Raw genomic sequence first — 20337 nt, 5'->3', positions numbered from 1 at the left:
GTCTCTACTGTAGATAACTCAAGAAAAACTATGACGAATACCATATGTAAATAGTACACCTGTTATGCGGTCGCCTCCAAAAATTGTTGAAAGCGGTGCATATATAACTTTAGCCCCCATAAACCGACTTTAAGTTTAACATTCCCTCTATTTGGTATTACATCGTATATCAATTGATCAAATTTTACCCGGACTAGAAACATTAACCAAAATGTTTTAAGTCGATCCATAATAGTTATTTAGATCAACTATTATCTCTCTGATGTACCATATGTGTCTATAATTATCTACCTCTTATTCTCCTTAATAGAGTAGGATCGAGAAATGCATAAGGAACTTTTTCATATTAAAAAGGTTGTATAAAAAAATATTTTATCGATTCGGTTTGCACGCGGTGTAAAAGTGTAACATACCTATATCGTCAACAATAAGTGAGACTTCTTAATAAAAATAAGAGATGTATTGCACTTTTTATAGGGTAATCTGGTTCTGTAAACGTGCTACTTGGTTTATACAAATATAAATATTATAGTTAGAATAAAATTTTAAAAATTTACAGATTTTTTCAAATATCTTACACTCTAATCGATTTTGGCGCTTGGTGAGAGAGTTTAATATTCAGTTCAGCCCTCTCTTCTTCTTTTTTTCCTTTTTCCCGTTCATATTTCCGCTTTTTTCATTCACTTTTTATTGCTTATGATTTGATTTGTTGACTGTAAAGTCCTTTTTTAATACTTTACAATTCCTACCATTTCCTACCCCTTTCTACTTTTATTTTTTCGCAGTCAAAGCTTTTTATTATTTATTCTATAGGTGACGTACGTTTCGTCCGCTTAAGAGTGGTGAAGAATTGCATTACAATATTTTTTTAATTTTTTTTTTTATTTTTTCTGTTATTCTTCTATTTGTTCAGCACATTTTCAATTATGTTATCTAGTTTCGCTTTCGGGTTCTTGCATTTGTGTGATTTTCTTTTATTTGGCAAAATTATATTTTGATTTTTTAATTAGGTTATTTTGTTTTGGTTGTTTTCTTAAATTTATTTCACCAGAAATTCAATGCACTTCATTTGAAATTTCATAGAAGCATATACATATTAATATTATATAATGTATATATAATATAAAAGTCATATATTTTGAACTATTTGTGGTTGAGTTACATAAAATTACAAATTCTGAGAAGTAATATTAGTTTTAAATGCACCAAAAAAGTAATTGCTTAGAACAGCGACCCTATTCACTGCAACCTCCTCTACCAATATTCTATCTATTTCAGTTTGAGAACTTCAGCCACTATATTTATCCATCCAGTCGTTGATAGCGATGTATAAAAACAGGCACATATAGTAGTTGAGCAAAAGAGAGAGAAAGGAAAGCGATCAGGTAAGAGAGGGAGAGTAAGTTTACACTGAAGAAGAAGCTAAACCAAAAGACCGATAACTAAGGGTGTGAATTCTCAAATCATTTGCTGATGTAGCCCCATATCGCATTATCATTAGTGTGTTGGATGAGGGAAATCTCAAAGAAAGAATCTTCAGAGCAAAATAGAAATGGGTGTAAGATGTACCCGCTTAGGTCTCAAATAGAAAAGGTTGGGGTGATTTACTCAGGAGCCAAGCTAGTAGCGGTAGATAGGAAGGATGTTCCATCCCGATCAAGGGCAAGGGTTTGGATCCCGACCAAACCATAGCAGCTGGTTCAGATAATGCAGCTCATAAGAGCCTGGAACCCGAATATGCCGCCCGGAGGATAGAGATTTGTCAAGGCCCTCGAAGACAAAGTACAGGAAGTTGTCATGGAAATCAAATTTGTAAGAGGTATAGAAAGCATACAAAGAGCAGCCAGTATTTGCATCAGTGGAGCTCTCAAAACAACGACAAGCCTAACACTTAACGTAATTTTACCTTTAATTACTGCCAACAGACTTGTTTTGTAAGCAAATGGCAGCGAAGTGAGCTCTTAGACTGAGGGAATCCTTCCTTTTAGCAACAAATTACATTTACGATACTTAAAAAGTTCCCGTTTCTACCCATTACCATGGATTTTCGAAATCTTATAAAGTTGAATCTAAATCCGATCCCCAATATTGCTTTCCCTCTCAGAGAAGAATGGGGAAAGGAGCAAGATGGACAAGGGCGCAGGCTTAAGCATCTATACGGAGCTAGATAATTTGGTGGAGTAAATCCCTGACTAGAAGGAAAGTGGAGGAACAGGGGTTAAGAAAAAGAGAAGGAAGTAAAAAAGAAAAGAGTCGAAAAGATTAATATAGAGTGAGAAAGAGAGGGGCGGGGTGTGCAGACCACCGTACTTTTTTCTCATCTAACCGTTTTGGTGAATACTCAAATAACTCAAAAAGAGAGAAAAGTAAAAAGATAGAGAGAGGTTTAGATAAACAGATCGGTAGAAAAGGATAAAAAGAGACGGAGGGTGAAAATGAGCTTAGTTTTTCTCTTTTTGTGAAAACTCGAATAACTGAAAAAAAGAAATAAATTAAATCAGAGAGGTTTAGATAATGAGACCGGTAGAGATAAAGAGAGAAAGAGAAACACAGGGTGGAGTTTACTGTAGTTTTACACACTTCAATGTTATTATGTGAACATTTCTGAAAATGTGAATAGTATTTATAGTTCTAAAGGTCAAATGTCGAAAATATCGACAAAAATATTGGAAATTGAAGATTTGACTGCCGCGGAGCTCACCATTGCATACATTGCAATTTGAAACCATTTAAAAAAGACTGAATGCGCAAAGAAGCTCGATGTTTGAATGCCACAAGAGTTTACCAAAATAAGAATTAGGGACCTAATATTCATCGCGCTGTTGAATCGCAACAAAATCGTTCTATTTTTGAAGTGAGTGGTAAGACTTGTCATTTACGGCAATGTCAAACGAAAAGCATCGTGGTCGAGTCGTGGTAATCCGTCGCAAACCAAACTAAAATTGACGGTTAGAAAGAAGATTATTTATTTTGTGAGAGTGGAAGAGCATCAGCTACATCCAGTTAAACTCTTAATTCGGGCTTATACTGTCCAAAGTTGTACGGTCTGAAGGAAGCTATTGCCTAGAATTTAGCCAGCTCTTGTTAATAGGAGAGGAGTAGTGTTCCATCAGGACAATGCCTGGCCTCACATATCGCTAAGGACTCACCAGACGGCTCGGAAACTTGGTTGGCATATTTTTACGCATCCACTTTATAGCCCGGAGCTGTGTCTACACATAATTTGCTTGTGAAAAATTCGTCTCAAGAAAATCCAGTGAAAAGTTCTAGTTTTCTTGCCAACATTGGCGAGGGTCTTTATGAAAAAGGCATTATAAAGCAAGTATTATTTCTTTACTTTAAACCACTGTATGTGGCAGCTGACAGCAGCGCAAGTTTCTTCATTACAATAACCATGTCCGTTATTGCACACACTGCCAAGAAATATGTTTATTCTCTAGCAAAATTATTTTTATTACAATTTTCATCTGCTTGTCGCTTGGCGAAGCCAACGCCGTCACTTCGGCCACTCGGCTTGTTATTCATAACGACAAATTAAAACAATTAACGCAAACTTTGATTGTTGCCGCCAGTCAAATAAAAACAAATTTCAGCCAGAGAGCGCCCCAAAATTTTGCGCCACGCACAAGCGAACGATAATCGTTTAATCTAATTGCCTTTGCATGTGTGGTCGTGTGGCTGAAGCAGAGTCAGCGTGTGTGCCATGTGTTCGCACATATATATTTGTGTGTGTGTGCGCGTGTGAGTCAATGTATGTTTGTATGTGTTGAGTAAGCGCAACGCAAAAGCCGAAGCAGCTAATTAGGCGTATGACCGACTTCAAGGTTTGTTTGTGTTGCTTTTTGTCGGCGGCGCTACTGTTTACCCACTCAATGAGCTCCGCTACACCACACCAATACACAGGCACGTACTTGCGCGCTCGCAGAAGCAGCAAAAATTCAAGGCTAATTATGCATGAGTGCAATACAAACACAGAGTATGTTTATGATTATGTGTGGCATACAACTAGGCGCATATAGATACTAAGTGTAGCATACATCCAGGCGCATATATGTAGTAATTGTAGCATACATCCAGGCGTTTATATATAAGTAGATAACATAGCAGCAACCAACTAAATTCAAACACATCTCTGCGCTTTAACCTTCCCTTCGTCTTGTTTACATCATCGGCATGCAGGCATGTGTGTGTGTGTATGGCAATCGCTACCGCATGCTGTTTACATAGCCTACGCGCTTAATCCTAAAAGTATGCTACGCGGCATGAGGTTGACTTGTAACTTAGTAAGCAGCTTACTTAAGCAGCACTTGAACGATGGCGCATCGATTCGGTATTGCGTTTGTGTACCTGTTTAAGCGGGTTTAAGCAGCTGAAGCATGGAAATTTAAAAATCGCACACTAAAGCGAGAAGGCACATAAAAATAAATATATTTTGTGCTTCTACCGTCACTTTTCAAGCTACGGCAATAGTATGAATCTGAAAACCAAACTTATAAAATTTTTAAAGTTCTTAAAGTCTACATGTATGCGCCTTAAAGCATGCTATCGACAGCATCCTCTTTTCGTTTTGCGCTCGCCATACACACAATAAATCAAGAACTGCCAAGTTGAGCTGTGCAAAATTGACCAATAAAATGTAATAAATCCTACGAGTTGTTCGGCTCACATGTGCTTTTATCATTGACAAGAGGTCATCTGGCAGTAAAAAAAAAACAAGATTGAGTCATACTTTTAGGCGCACTCGCGTTGCTTATGCAATATAGATGTCTACAAATAAATTTAACTATGGCTATGCCTTTGGCCTTTAACACTTGTGCAGAGAAATTCAGAGTCACACACACACACATATAAAGACATTTGTATACACTTATATACATATATATACATTACAGAGATATATAGACATTTTTGTTGATTAGGTTCGTCTCCGCCACCGACACTTAGGCACGCACCGACCATGTGCCGTCGCTGCGTTCAAGTTTTCCGAGCCGCCTGTTTGCCTGGCGGCCAGCTGTCACACCCACGCACACACTTACACAAACAGTTCGTGTATATATGTGTACACTATCACTTGCACAAGGCGCTTAGACGTGTTCGCCCACCAGCCATGCTGTGCTCTACAAAACTGATGACACTCATAAGCCGATAGTGTCAAATCCGCAAGCGTGTTAACCCATTCACTGGCACAAGGTTGGATTAGCAAGCGCCCACGCACACACAAATACGCAAAGAAATACAATGATAGTTATGTATGTATGTGTATATAAACTGACAATCCAACACATTGTCACAGTCAACCGGCTCCGAGCTCTTTACACCCGTATTAAAATAATCCCTTACACGCACACATACACATAAACGCTATACACTTATTACACAGTTACTACTACATGGATATGAGTGTGTGTGTCGGTAGTGTTGCATGTAAATTTCAGCTTCAACTTCTATGCGAGAAAATAAATTGTTTTATCAAATTTTTTGACATGTAATGTTGCTTAAAAAATACAACAATACCAAAAAACACAGCAGCAGCGCAACAACAACAAAACATTAATATATTCAAATGAGATTTGGGCAAAATAGAAATGTGTTAAGCTTCACAAAAGTAACGACCTACATACATCCATACAAATATACAAATACATACATGCCCAAAAAAAAACAAAAATGATTCATAAAAAAATTATATACTAAATAAACTGTTTCGAAACCAGCTTTGTTATGTAAAAACTACCGACTTTTTAAAAACTAACAGTTTCTATAGAAGAAAAATTTTCTGCACATTTTCGAGAGCAAAGCATTCTGGGTATTTTTGTAATATAATTTAAAAATTATTTCGCATTAGAGTTGCCAAGCTTTGAACAAATTTAGAAAAAATAAATAAATGGTGGAAGAAAAACTTTTGGAAAACAACACTGGTTTTCACATATTTTATAGCTATTTAGCTAAAATAAAGGCGGCAACTCAGTGTTATATTATTCCATTTATGGCAACTCTGTCTATGAAATTTACTACATTTTTCATAGACAGAGTTGCCATAAATAGAATAATATAATACTGAGTTGCCGCCTTTATAAAAAAAACTGGGAAAAAAATAGAAAATCATTACGTCAAAGGTAGGGTATCGAAAATAAAATTCTGATAAGTTTACATGGCTAAAAAATTATTGAGATAGAGTTGCCACCTATTTAAAAAATTTAAAAAGAATTTCCAGGTGAGAGAGTTTATACCAAAAATATTTATAAAATGCTTTTTTTGGTTGAAATATGAAATATAAAGTGTATGTTTTATCAATTCTTAGATATTCGGCAAAACTTGAAGATTTTTTATTTTGAGGGGGCAACCCTATTTCAAAATGTAATTAAATTAAGAACTCGAATGCTTTCTGAATTTATGTACTTCTTAAGCTGTTTGACATGCTTTTAATAATATTTTGCTCCATTTGTATTTTTCCAGAAAGGTGGCAACTTTTTGCAATATACATACATACATACATATGTACATAATTGCATTTTGAAACAGGGTTGCCCCCTCAAAATAACAAATCTTCAAGTTTTGCCGAATATCTAAGAATTGATAAAACATACACTTTTACGTCAAGGGTAAGGAAAATTGACGTGGTTTAAAAAAATTTAGAGATAAAGTTGCCACCTATTTAAAAAAAATTGGAAAAGAGCGTTTCGAGTGAAAGAGTTTATATTAAAAATGTTTAGAAAATGCTTGCTATATTAAGTTTAAACATATTTTTCAAAGAGTTGCCACCTTTCACAAAACAAATAAAATTGAACAGAATACTATTGAAGGCATGTCAAAATGCTTAAGACGTATTTTCAGAAAGTATTCGGATCCTTAAATAAAATACATCAAAAATTAGAGTTGCCACCTTTTAACAAAATAAAAATTGAGCAAAATACTATTGAAAGGCATGTCAAAGAGCTTAAGACGTATTTTCAGAAAGTATTCGAGTCCTTAAATAAAATTTAAAAAAAATAGAATTGCCACCACAAATTAAAAAATTCCCAAATTTGGGTAAAATTTAGTCGGATTAATATTTTACTATTTTTGTTGTCTTTTCAAGTACAAGCATTAACAATTTGCGTATTGTTGGTAGTTTTCAGTTGCTGTTTTTTGTATGAAATCCTATTAAGTATTCGTCGGATTGCAACAATAATGCTAAATTAGGAGCCTTCAAATCGAAAATGTATACGAAAACTTGTCTTGTCTAAAAATTCTGATATCACCTAACCTAGAATAATCACAAGCCGAGAAAATTCAGAGTAACCAAACGGCGTTTTTGGTAACACGTCGACGCTTTAAAATCAATTATAATATATATCCTAAACAGCAAACTGCTTCGCTGTAAAAACCCATAATGCCAAGCCTTTGCTGGATAAAGATTATCTGAAAACTTTTTTCTGAAGCCTACGTCCATACCCCCATTCAAATGCGACAAGTACTATCTATATTAGAACGCTTAAAACAACAAAAAATTTTCAACTATTAGCACTAAACACTTTAAAGGAAACTTTATCCAAGTTGCGCGTTCGTTTGACACTCGCTAACTCAAAAAAAAATATTTTACAGTTTGCGTTTATAAAAACCGCATATCTCAAATTACAGCAATCCGAACTATTTTTCACGTTAAGCCTTCGTAAAAAATTTAATATAAATAATTTCCTTAACTTACTGCCATTTAAAAATGTTCATCAATATTCACCCGTGTGTTCACTTGTATGTTAGTTGGCTGCTCTTTTTCGCAAATATGTTTGTTTTTATTGTTATTGCGCCGATAAGCGTTTAAAATGAATTTACTTAATTACTATTATATTTTTTAACTTTTTTCATATACACAATTTTTTCAACACGAACTGCCATAATTATGATATCGCAATTAATTAATGATGAAACAAATTACTTTTCAATTAATAATAAATTGTGTTTTAAAGCAGGTAGGCAGGCAGGTATAAACGTTTAATCTGCCAACGGTAATAATACAATTTAAAAATTCGAAAATTTATTGAGAAAACTAACGCATTCATGCATACATATAAATATTATCCATATATGTATGTATGTATATACATACAAGTATGTTGATACAAAATAATATTCATTACGCCTGTGGGACTTTAAGGCGGCGCTGAGTAATTTATGATAAATTGTGAGCGCGCTCACGTTGCGATTGTGAGTAGCCTAGGAACAAACTGGAAATGACCAAAATATGGCAGTTGTGAAACTTTAGTCGACGATAATTAAAGTTATGAAGTGAATTGCTTCAAATGTTTTTCTAAAATATAAGAGCACTAAACTATTGATATTGGTTCTCGGTTGAGGTCAATGTCTTAATCTCTATTCTATAGTAAAATCCCTCCCAACAAAGAGTGACATCAGAGTAAACAAAATTGATGATACTTGAAATTTTACAATTTCGAGTCGCTACTTTATATATTCATAAGAAAGACCCATCATGATATAGCAAGATATGGCTCATATACCCTGATGACTGCATAAGCCAACTAATATATCGTCACCTAAAATGCAAAATAACAAAACATCACTTTTCAAATATTATACTTAATAGAAACCGCTCACTTTGAAAAAATTTTGAATTTTGGTTACAAAATGGTTATACATATATTTGAATTTTGGTTACAAAATGGTTATATGTTGGTTATATATTAGTTATATATCGGTTATTATATCTGACAACAATTTTCGATTTTTTTTAAGTGACATTATTTTACATTTTAGGTGACAATACGAAAATAGTTTGAAACAAAATTTAAGTTTTGGTTTAAAAAATGGTTATATATTGGTTATTATATCTGTTAGCAATTTTCAATTTTTTATACGATACGTGGTTTTATGTTTTAGGTGACGATATGAAAGTAGATCGGTGTCTACAGTTAGCAAAAAGTGATATACTACCAAGAAAGTGCGAAAGGGGTCATTATATCCCCACACTTCTCACAAAAAGTTCGTTTGATTGTGTAACGTACACTTTTTTCTTAGTCTAATTTTACTGCTTTGTGCATAAAATAATCATCAATCTTTCAACGAATGAAATTCTGTCAGTTACATGTGTAAGGATATTTAAATTATCTCTAAAATATTGAGATAAATATTTTATTTATTTATCATAAAAGAAATTCCCAAGAACCAATGCTGCCAGGAATCTCAAAAGAAAACTAATAGAGAAACACAAATATTATATCGACCGTTTGCATTTCGTGGAAAAATACTTATTTGAATCACTTTGAAGATTTAAATTGATAAAAAGAAACCATGGAAGAATGGCATTAAGCAGAAAAATGTGATTTTGAAGAAAAACCTTTACCAAAGCTATTCTTTTCTGACGAAAATTAAAGAACAACGTTGTGAAATACATTATATAGTATATGGCTACATTTAAAATAAAAAATCTGTGGAAAATTAAACTGCAGACAATTTATGTTCTATAAGTCACATTTTTTACAGTGTCCTTTTCTTGCTATCTTGTCACGAGCTGATGTAATCCAAAGATATGTTAAAAAAATTTAAAGGGTGACCCCTTCAGAACCGCTAGCTAAACATTTCTTCTGAAAAGTCTAAATAAAATTTACTGAATATGGTTTTAAAATCTGCCATTAAGTCAGCTCAGTAGTTAAAATGTTCTAAAAATTATTTTCTGAAGGTTTGAGGTAGTTTCCATAATGAAAATCTATATTATATTTTCAGAACCCTTTTAAAATAAATTTCTTTATTTTTTAAATATAAAACAAAAAGTTTAATTTTTTTTAGAATTTTTAAAAATATTTTGAAACAAAGGTGAAATTGAAGCGCTTTAGAAAAACAGCAATAATCTTCACCCTTTGTTCTTAAAGTTGGTATCAGAGACAGAGTTAGACTCTATATTGCATTATATCACAATAGTTTTAAGATATAATATGTTCCAACGCGATTTCTATTATATTTGTCTAACAGTGACTCCTTTATGATTTTTAGAATTTTTTTATGTTTCAACAAATACACTACTTTCAATTTTTTGACCTCAAACCGGGTACATGAAGATTTCCATGAAGTTTCTAAGAATATTGTCCACGGTAAGACTACCATTTCCAAACATATGGTTCAAATCGAACCATCATAGCATATAGCTTCCATACAAACTGATCGATCAAAATCAAGATAAATAACTTCATAAAAGATATGTTTTTTACTTGTAAATTTATATTACGATTTTTGGATTTATTTATTTTTATGCAATATTTATATTTATACTGTACTATAAGTGACTTGAATTTTTAAATGTTGTTATTTTTATTTTTTAAGTTTTTGCTTCAGTTAATATTATTTGCGAACAATTAATTAATTATGTATTTATCATTTACTTGGTAAATAATGAATTAATTATTAAAGAATTCGGCTTTAATAGCAATGCTGCTGTTTTCAAAGAATTCACGCTTATTGGGTATGAAAATGCGTTGTTTTTTCTAGAGGGTTTCCATGTGATTCTAAATTGGTTTTTATGTGAGCAATTAATATATGAATTTATTTTATATATATATTTTAACTATTGCAGTGCATGCTTAATAGACAAACAAAATTTTCCGTTTACAGCAAACAAATTAATGCAAAAGCTTATTAAGACTTTTTTTAATTTTTGCATATAATAATTAATTTTTTTCTACAGCAAAACGCGCCTCTGCAGCACATAATTTAATGAGTATATATCAATTTCGCGCACTGCTCTCACACAGCTGAGCGTGTGTACTTTAATCGGTGTTTTTTATAGATTTTTTCCTGTTTTGTTAGTTTTTTTTTTTTAATTTTTTTTGTGTTTTTTGCTTTTGTTTAAAACGAAGGCATTACTGGCGCTTATAATTGAATTATTAGTACATCGCATTATATTAAAATGCAAATTAATTTATATATTTAAAATATTTTAGCAGCATTGTTATATCATAACGTTGAGCAAACTTTGTTTTTGTTATATAACTACTCAAATTAAATTTGTAAACACCCACAACGTATATAAAATACATTACAGTTTCACATTACATATGGTCGCTGTCCTACTTTTGACAGCCAGGGCACAACGCAGCTGCTCAAAAATTTTGCACAAACAAATACAACAATAAAAAAGAAAAATATATACATACATATTTATATATGTTACATTTACATTTATTTTTTATATACTTTTCTTTATTGGTTTTTAAATTATTATTGCGTTTTTATTTTTTTTATTTAATTTTATTTTTTTATTTTATTTTTTATTTTTTTTATTTTTTTGTCTATTGGTTTATTTCTTTTAATGTTTTAATTATTATTGGATGAAAACACAGTTACATTATTTTTTTTATGATATTAAGCTTAAAAATAAATTCCGTGAAGATAAATTCCTTTTTCATTTCTAATTTTTTTTTTTATAATATTTTCTTTTAATTCTTATATTATTTACTATTTTTAATTTTTTTACCTTATTTTTATTTATTATGGTTTTGTATTTTTATTGATATTTTTTTTTTTCTTTTGTTTGTTTTATTGGTCTGCAGATTTTTTTTTTAATATTTCAATTATTATTGGATTGTTTACATTTAACATTTATTTTTTTGATAATTTGTTTTGAAATTTTTTATGATTTAAAAGTTAAAAATAAATTCCTTTTTCATTTTTTTATATTTTTTTATATATTTTTTAATATTTTTTATATTTTTTTTATAATTTTTAATATTTTTTTATTTTCTTTATTATTGTTTGTTGTTATTTTTTTACATTTCTTATTTTTTTTTAATCTTTGCTTTCTATTTTATATTTTTTTATTATTATTTTCATTTTTTTTTACTGTTTTTATTTTTATTTGTTTTTAATTATTAGGTATGTATTTATTATTTTTCATTTTTTATTGATTTTTAGTTTTTTTTATTGCATTTTTATTATTCTTTTTAATCTTTTACTTTTGTTAATTTTCTGCCTTTTACTATTATTTCTTCTTTTTATTTTGCACACTCGACCTCGAAAATTACCTTTTTATTGCCGCCGCATGCATTCATTATTACTTTTCGTATTTGTTTTGGGATATGCAGGAAGGCGTGTGCCACATTTGTTCGCACTTCAGCAGCGATTTCCGCTTGTTGCCAACTTTTCACTACAAATTACACGCGCTTTTTCTGCTGTTATATTTGCTTATGTTGTTGTTGTTCATATTTTTTTTTTTGCTGTAAAATACCACGGCATATAAAGAAAAGTGGAAAAGTTTATTTTTCGCAACTTTTTTATGTATTCATTTAAATTTAAATCGGCATATTTTATTAACGAACACTTGTCAGCACTTCAACGTGCATTATGTGCGTGTGTGTGTGTGACTGAGCGCCCGCAAAGTATCCTCCGAACAGCAGTGGTATTAAATCGTCACAATTTTCTCACTCATTCACGTGTGAATTTATGATTTTGCTTCCGCTTTGCAATTTTTTCCTATTACAAATATTTTCATTGCTTTCAACTGCTTTTTCACTTATGTTTGTTTTTGTTTTCACTTTCTTTTTGTTGCTTTCTGCACTTCATATCACTTATCCGGCACGGACTTCACACACAAAATGGCACAGTCACACGACGCCAATCCATCACGCACCAAAATCGCGCGTTTTTTATTGCACATCCGTCTGCGAAATGGCGACTTTCGCACGTGTGTGTGTGTGTTGGAGCGACGCATGCAAAACTTCACGCGTTCTGCATGCTGGCACACGCACTTATAAATTTTTCATTTGTTTTTGGTAAAAACTTTTGCTTTCACACACACTCACGCGTTCCGATTTCGGTGCGCGTATAACGGTACATTTCAACGTGCTTCGCTACGCGTCAGGACATCCGTACGTTCTGAATGCCAACACTGAACTAGCGAGATCGCCGCTGCTGTTGCGTCGGTTGTTGGGTCGTTGCCGGTCGTTAATCGGCATCCGCAAGCAAAACCGCACTGACACAATGGCAGTAGCGAAATCAGGCGCTGGCATTGTCGCCGCCGCCGCCGCCGCCACCACTGTTGCCACTAACAAAAGTGTCGTCGTTGTCCATCAACGGAACCGCCGACAAGTTGAACGACAATGTCTAAGGCAATGGGAAGTACTGAAGTTTGTTGCTTCTTTGAATTGCCAGCCGACCGACTGCTGCCAGCTAAGGTGCGTGACCGATGTTGGATGGGTGGTGCGGTGCAGAACTCCGAAAATGTTAGGGCGAATTCAGAGATTTTAGCAGCAGCTTTACAGGTTTTAAACGGTAACATGCAACTGTTCCCAGCGCTCTTCCGCTGTTACTATTATGTATGCAGCGGGTTTTTAGCAGAAGAGTGACATACGGACATTAAAACTGGTGGTGGCAGTAAAAACCGTTACTTTGTGGAATTGTTCCCACTATTTTCTTCACCAAATAGGTTCGTTTATTCTGCAATTAAGCATCGAATTGGTCTGAAAGTTCGACATTGTGGAGGCTTGTGATCGTTTTGCCTTTCTCAGATAGTTGATCTAGATCAGACATTGTGAATCTAAAAATGGTGATCTTTACTATTCCGGCTGTTAGGATTTCACCTTTTAAGAGACAAGTTTCGGGGGTTAAGTCGACCGTTTCGACTATTTCTTAGGCTTCGGTGGTTTCCGTCAATCGACGTTTGACTAATAAGTGATCCAGAACATTGGCCATGTTTCCTACCGTGGTAACCGTTTTGGAAACATACGTGTACGTCCCATGAAAACCTGAAGGATGCTGAATATGATTACTCTTACAATCAGCATCCAAGCTCTTTTGTCTTCAAGAAAAAGAATCAAACAACCGATTGATATGACAATTTTGACAATCGGGCGGGTGACTCAGGACCATTCTTGCATTTAAGTCCAGATCTTTAGGCTGATACCATATGTTTTATTTTGTAAACAACTATAAATGTTGGTTACGGTATGGATGGACCTATCATCTTCAGATTTGATAATATTTTACAAAGTCTATAGATTTACAAATATGTTGAAAGACATCAAAAGAACTATTCCCATGACAGATTTTTTTCTTTTTCACTGGGTTAATTAAAGATTAAGACAATTGAAAAGTTTTCACATCATTCTACACTTTTCAAAACACTCACAGTCATTATTGAGGTTTTATGTAAAAGCTTTTAACCAACTTAAGCTGTGTTGTGAAGCTTTTACTATAAATAGTGTTAAAGCCTTGCCGAATCTCTAAAAAGCTCATGTGATAGAACTATGTACATATTCTCAAAACTTGTAATAGCCTCAAACCCAAAACAGTACACAAATGTATCTTTACGTAAAGCATCACTTAATACAAGGGTGATTTTTATAGAAAAGAGTGTCGCTCATAACCAGTTTCTTTAAACACTACATATGTTAAGCTTCTATTTGATTACATAGCTTTTGAAGGGATGAAAATAATAATGCCTTGAGGGATATTCGTTCAGTATGAAATTATTGAAGTGAATTGAAGAAATGAAGTTAAATAACAGCTTTCTATGATGTTAGAAAATAGAAAGCTCTCTGTAAAGTCTGCTGAAGTTCTGCTAAACGATTATGTACGAGTTATTTTGTACTAATACCTGTACATCACCGCTTATTCAGCACTTTAGAACTGTTGTTAATGTTTTTAGTATAACAGATGTTAACAACAGACATTACATTAACAGTATAACAAATGTTAAAAGCTGTCCCAAAAGTTTATTCGCGCAATAATCTGTTATCAAATATTGCATTAGCCATAAAATATATATAATTTTTTAATTATTGTTAAATGTTTTTTAACAAAATATGTAAGGTTATTTTTTGCTGAGCTTTTTTCGCAAAAGCTTTTTATTGATATTTACGTGCTTAAATACTGGTGAGCATTTTCAATACATCACACTATAAGTTTGCCAACATTGCTGGCATTAACAGTAAAAGAGTGTAAAACTCTGGAATTTTTACAGAAATGATAAAAAAACTGAGAACGCTTTGATTCGACCGACATTAAATTTGCGGTACTTCAAAGTAAAATCAACATTAAATTGTTGCGACAATAATTAAAAATTAGCCAAAAAAGCTTTATATATAGTTCATGATTTATTTGGGTTTTAAATCAACTAAGGCTTTGCTTTACTTTAATCTTATGTCTACATATAACCAAAAACGTGGACTATACTTAGGCGATCCTATATCGTATGAAGAAGATATTTAAGAGAGAAGAGAAAATGGTAAACTGTCTTCAATAAACTGGTTTTAAAATTTTTAGAAAAAAATGGGAGTAATAAGGGATTCTCAAGTGAAATAATATAGGAGAGAGACATTTTTGAGAGGCGGCGAGGAGTCACTTTGAAAACTATATTTTAAACAATTTATAGACAAGTTAAAAAAGTAAGAAAAGAATATTATAGTCAATAGAAAAATACAGTGAAAGCTATATTAAAAGGACGTTCTATTAAGCCGACAACTCTACTAAGCAGACAGAAAGCCTAATCTTACCAATGTCTGCTTATGTGAAATATCACTACAATAATACAACTAAATATGTATTTAAATTTAATTACTAATAACCATACAATATATAAAAGAAGTGAACAATTACACACAAAAAGATGAAAACAAAATATTTCAATAAAAAATTATACCGAAAGTAATACAAAAACTTCGAAAGAGCTATCAAATTTAAAACACTTAATGGGGAAATTTCACTAAAAAAATTTAAAACGGAGTTCCCTATTCAGAAACCATCAATTTTTTTTTTTCTTTTTCGCTTCAAATAGCTTGACGCATATAAATAAGTATAGAAGTATATGAAGGAATTCCGCTAATTTCCATTCAGCTAGGCAGCATTTATTGCTGCGGCCCACTTAACTTCAGTCCTACAGCGATGTAATTCAATACGATTCATAAAAATTTATATAGAAACAACTGTAAATCGCATACACAGACTTTTTAGACACTGCCTATGAAGTGCTACTTTACAGCACTCTGTAGACGCTTAACATACTACCGTAAATTGTTAACATTAATAATATACAACCCGTCTGTTCTCACTTCCGTGCGCTACGCAACTGTATTTCGCTCTTTGTAAAGAGTCCTATTGAAGCTGTTAAAGAATATTAATTTGTAATTGCATTTCCGAAATATGTAGGCTTAAAGAACGGTTGGTGGCTGTTAAATGCACGCTTTGGCTGGGGAACTTACTAGTTTTTTTGAAAGTGAGTTCGATTAATGTTTCAAGTGCATATGCTTACGAGTATATTGTGGAGGTTGATAGCTGGTGGGTTCTAAAATGTGGCTAGGTGTTACCTAGATAATGTATTTGAAGCAAGACTTTAGAGAAAGCCTCTTCCTAAGCCTTTAAATGTAATGTTCTCAAGATTTTTCCGGGACATACCCATGTTAAACTATTTCTATTTAATATTTGATAATTAAAATGTTCAAGCAGTTGGTTATCTTCTAACTCTTTTCGCCTTAAGCCATTTCATAACCCAATCACAGAACCCAATCTAAACAGTAAGTTCAGTTCAGTAAAAGAAATTGAAATGATCACTTACCATACATTAGCTTAGGTCTACCGAACGACCTCAGCTTGATGAAAATATTGACTTCACCAGTTGAAATGTCGAAGCCATACTTGTAGTGCTGGAAGTAAAAGATTTAAAATTTGTTAGCTTTACATATACATACATATATCCGAGCACATAATAATGTCCTAAAAAATAGGTTAGATGAGAGTTGTGCATTGTAAAAAAGTTTCTAGATCTTAGTGATATTACAATTTATATCCCCAAAAAAACTGAAAAAACTTGGAACAAAAATATCAAGGAAGAAATGATATAATAATTTCAAGCCTAACTCACCATCCTGGTACATAGAGCAGTTCTTGCGCAAAAGGCACAAGGCGCGCCCTATAAATTCCACACAACTCAAAGCGTTGAAAAAAGTTTAGTAGTTTGTAGTTATGATCCCGCCTCAAGGTATCTACCAAAAACTAACCGGTAATACAGTAAACCACAACAAATTATTTAAACATTTAACGATGAAAGTTCAACGTCCTTTATTAAGTTGCAAAGGCCTGATCCAAAAGCCTCAAACAAATGTCAGTTACAATAAAAATAATACGAATACTAATGGGTAGAAACCATTACTCCACTTTTCACACAAACAAATTTAAACATCAGCTGAAGTTACAACAGCTTCAAGCATCAGGCAAAAAGACATTACTCAAATAACTCATGTTTCAAAGAAAAACCACAATGCGACAGAAGTAATCTTAGCTATTATTTTCTAGAGTGGTTTCTTCTGCCGGATTTCTAACTTCTTTTATGCCTCAAAAATTTCTACGCTTCAATCAATCAAAACTCACCATTATTTGTGCTAATTCGCGCAATATATAAATATAAGTATAAGAATATTACGCGAAAACCCAGCGAGAATATTCAGAGAACCGTAAACTGAAACTAACCTTAATTTAGTTTTGTAACGTAGAGATTTTTCAAGTTATGTAAGTTATGAGAGTTATGAAAATACTGCGCATTTAAAATTAGTAACAGATCTGGTTTTCCTTTTCTTGTATTCAATTCTTAGCAGTTGGTCCACAAATTTATTGGTAGACTCGCAGAAAATTGGAAATGGATAGCTAGCCAATCCCAAAATGAATATTTTACCTCACTTACATATTAAAATTTTTTTATATAACTTTTCTACGAAAGTTGGTACTCATACCAATTCTCAATTTTAACTAAGATGCAGCAAAATATTTTTAAGTGTTTAAGCAGTATTCTACCCAGTATTTGATACATCGGTCACAGAATACCAAAATTTTTTTTTTTTAGTTTTTAAATTCGCAAAATAGTTGGTAACCCTCACCGAAGGTAAACATTTTGATTTTGATATTTATGTGTTTGTAGTATATTTCTGTATACTATCACCCGCAATATAATAATAATATTGACAATGAATTAAAATCTTTAAATGGGTGGCAACCTTTCAACAAAAAATTTGCAACTGATCCCTTTTTTGAATCTCTCAGACACCCATAAGGCAATCTTATTTTAGTTTTCACAATTTTACTAAATTAAAATCGATAAACATGTGGCAACCTTGCAGAATAAAAAAAAAATTCACTTGAACGTTTTTTTCAAACTCTCCGATACTTAGACTGTAATAACAATCCTAGCTTAAATATTTTGCGGAACTAAAATCTTTAAACAGGTGGCAACCCTAAAAAATAAAGTTATTTTTTTCGTTTTCTTCAAACCCTTAGATACCTATATTGTAACAATAATCTTAGCTTAACTATTTTACGGAATTAAAATCTTTAAAAAGTTGGCAACCCTTTATCAAAAATTAAACAAACCGCTTTTTAAATTTCTCAGAATACATAAAAAATACTTTAATTTCTGCAGTTTTACTTAAAAAAAAACTTTAAAAAGGTGGCAACCCCGCAACAAAAAAATTTCAACTGACGACTTTCTTAAAACTCTTTACTTAGGTACTCTTAACGTTTTAATTAAAATTTTCGATTGGGTGGCAACCTTGCTGAAAAACTGTTTTTAACTTTTTTAAAACGCCACAATTGCAAAACAGTTTTTTCCAATGGCGTATAATAATTTTGTTTTTTAATTTTTTTTTAATTAAAATTTTCAACTCACATATTTCTGTTTGTGCTTTAAAGCACATACATACATACATATATGCATTACAATACTTTAAATGTGGAAAAAAATACTAAAATACGGTTTAATTAGTTTTCACACAATTTCAACACAAATATTTGACTCAATAACGACTCTTTTAAAAATAGCCTTCTATAAAATATACCATTTTTGGCATTTAATTAAAAGCCGCTTTCATTTGTTCTGTCACAAAAAACTTGAATAAATTTCTTATTGGGCGCATTGTGTCATCTAACGGTATTTACACGCGCATACAAACGCAAACACGTGAATATTCAAGTCGCTCACTCATTCGCTGTCGCTTTAAAAAATTAAACACAAATCTCCATTTTCGTTTCGTCACTCATTTTGCATAATTTTTCAGATTTTCACATTCTTGCTTCGCACATATTTCGCCCTTTGCGGTGTTTTTTCGATGCTTTTTTTTGGTTTTTTATGTGTGCTTCAACTATCCATTTCATAAAGCTTTTACATATGTACATTTGTACTCGTTTTTGCTGAAGTACCGCTAGTACTCGTACAAATAAAATCAAGTGTTTTTTTAGCAAGACTCACTAAAGCACACACACACACACACACACACACACACATACGTGCAGTACTTAGCGCATTCGTATTCCACTTAGTTCTTTTATGCTTGCGGCTACATGAGTTTACGCTGATTTTCTAATGTCAGCGACACATTTGAAATGCTAAAATCGTTCAACAGCAACAACAACAAAAAACAAAACATAAAGCAAACAACAAGCAACAACAATAATGTAGGGACCAAAAAAAGACAGTAAACTGTGACAAATAAGAGAGCAACAAAAAACTTTCTACATAACATACTGACTGCCAGCTGCCACAAGAGCTAACCTCAGCTAACGGTGGTGTATGGTATGTGGCAGCAGAAGTAGACAGTTTGAGCACAGCAGAATGAGCGATGAAGAGCAATAAAAAAATATGAAAAAAACAGAATAAAAATGAAAAAAGTTATTTAAAAAATAAAAACAAAATACTTTTTTGATAAAATAAATTTTATGCAATGAGAAAAAACATTAAATTCTTCTGCATCGGAGCTACAATAGCATTCACCAGAGCATTTATTACTCTTAGAGCATATAAGGGTACCTATATGCTATAGTGGTTCGATCCACGCAATATGTTCGGATATTGTAACGTTGCTTTGGGCAAAAGTATATGCCAAATTTTGTGAGGACATCTTGTGAAATAAAACAGTTCTCCATACAAAGATTTGATTTTGATCCGTCAGTTTGCAAGACAGCTATATGCTTTGGTGGTCCGATCTGAACAATACGTTCGGATATTGTAGGGTTGCCTTGGACAACAGTATATATCAAATTTTTTGAAGATATCTTGTCATATAAAACAGTTCTCCATACAAAAACTTGATTTTGATCGGTCAGTTTGCAGGACAGCTATATGCTATAGTGGTACGATCTGAAGAATACGTTCGGAGTTTGTAGCGCTATCTTGGACTATAAGTTGTGCCCCATTTCTTGAAGATATCTTGTCAAACAAAAAAGTTTTTCATATAAAAGCTTGATTTCGAACGATCAGTTTGTATGGCTGCTATATGCTATAGTGGTCCGATATTGGCGGGTCCGACATAAGAACAGCTACTTGTGGTGAAAAGAATGGTCGCAAGATTTCAGAACGATATCTCAAAAATTGAG

General features: G+C 32.5%; 1 protein-coding gene across 1 annotated transcript in view; it reads right to left on the bottom strand.

Moving 5' to 3' along the window:
* The window catches only part of LOC120767890, a 172750-nt gene extending 159665 nt beyond the window's left edge, over positions 1-13085 (bottom strand). Inside the window, exon 1 of the mRNA XM_040094216.1 lies at positions 12009-13085. The gene's annotated coding sequence lies outside the window, so the exon portion shown is untranslated. The remainder of the gene's footprint in view (positions 1-12008) is intronic.
* Positions 13086-20337: the final 7252 nt, after the last annotated feature.

This window comes from Bactrocera tryoni, chromosome 2 (genome assembly GCF_016617805.1).
Source record: "Bactrocera tryoni isolate S06 chromosome 2, CSIRO_BtryS06_freeze2, whole genome shotgun sequence".
NCBI classification, from domain to species: Eukaryota; Metazoa; Arthropoda; class Insecta; order Diptera; family Tephritidae; genus Bactrocera; species Bactrocera tryoni.
The sequence above is the reverse complement of the archived record's forward strand: the minus strand, read 5'-3'. Positions and strand labels throughout refer to the sequence as shown.